Below are 1,578 nucleotides of genomic sequence, written 5' to 3'. Positions count from 1 at the left end.
CAACCCACTCTCAACATACGACACGTTAATCCCGGCAATACAATACATTTCGCTCCTGGAAGCTCAGAGCGCGAATTTCCATCGCCCGACTGGAGTTTTTATTTCCCCAGATGATGAGTCAACTACAGCCGGCACCAAACAGGTCAACAACATGGACGCAATAGGGACAAGGAAGAGCTGCGGTAAAACTAGATGGAGCCGCATGACGCTGTTTCCGCACCCTCATAAATGAAAAGAGAAAGTTGCAGAAAAGAGTCATTGGTTCAACAGACGAAGTGAAGGAAGCATATTTCGTCACACACAGAGGGTGCAACAGTCCAACGCTAATGCTCTCCATGCCCGTTCCTGACGCCTGCGTACAGGTCAACATCGTATATGAAGTAGCCGTACGGAACCAGGCCAGTCTCCAAACACCATCTATCCGTGTAAATACAACTAATAATGAGTCGTGAGACATAACAAGTCCGCACCTTAGGGCTCAAGCAACAGTTGCTAGGAGCATCAAACACAAAGCAAATACTCCCCGGAATTATGAAACCGCTACAGGACGAGTTCATCCCACCGCATAAGGCGCGCGGGCAGGTGTCAGAATATATCCGTTAAATGTCCCGTGCTCAGCCGCTCCTTCTGCTGGCGATTTGCCTCGTCCTCATCTACCTCTTCCTCCTCTAGCTGTCTACTGAGCCTATTTCCGACATTAGCTACCGGCATGGCGTTATCATGATACAGCCCAGTCCCTCGGTTGAAATTATGTTGCGATGCATGGGCTGCGCTGGTTCGGTGGATGAGGATACGAGAATTGCCGGCATGGTTCGCGTTCGTCAAACGAGGGCTGCTACTGCGGGCTGTGCGGCAAGGGTGTGGGTTATGTACACAAGAGCCGCATATACCGGCGCGCGTATGAGCAGTTGAATAGCGTACCGGACTCCTGCCATCGCATGCTGCGTGCAGTAGCCATATCAAGACAGAGTTGTCTAAATATACCTACACAAACCAGTTACCATTTTCTCCTCATTCTCGAGTCGAGGCTAGGCTTGGCTACAATTAAACTGTCCATCAAGGCCTTCGTTCGTGGTGATTCGCAACTCTCCACTGTAAAGATTATGCAACCTTAACAACCTCATTTGATCAGATAACTGCACTCATCTGCATTATGGCCCAATGTTAACGATAGTTAGGTGTTGGTCACTCAGTAGAAAATAGCAAATACCACGTGTTGCAAGCATTTCAATCACTGAAAACTAGACCGACTGAACACGTCTGACGACCATATACTTCCCACCATGGCTCGAGCCCTCAATTCTGCTGCGCAACAACTGCAGAACTGGAGCGGCACCCACATCCTCACGCCTTCACAACCAAGCCATGCTGCGACTAGTGATTGACGCCTACTTTCAAAACTCCCATTCAGACCATTCGGAAACAAGCTTAATCCGCCGCCACATGTACCTTTCGAGGCTGTTAGCCAACTTCGCATACGGCGTATTTTCGTCGTTGTACTTGCGACAGTTGTCGAATATGAGCTTTGCGTCCCTGATGAAGTCGTCAAGCGTGACGTACTGGTCCGCCTCGAGCTTG

Source organism: Metarhizium robertsii (assembly GCF_000187425.2).
Source record: "Metarhizium robertsii ARSEF 23 chromosome Unknown MAA_Scf_12, whole genome shotgun sequence".
In the NCBI taxonomy this organism is placed as follows: Eukaryota; Fungi; Ascomycota; class Sordariomycetes; order Hypocreales; family Clavicipitaceae; genus Metarhizium; species Metarhizium robertsii.
Note: the sequence above shows the minus strand (reverse complement) of the source record.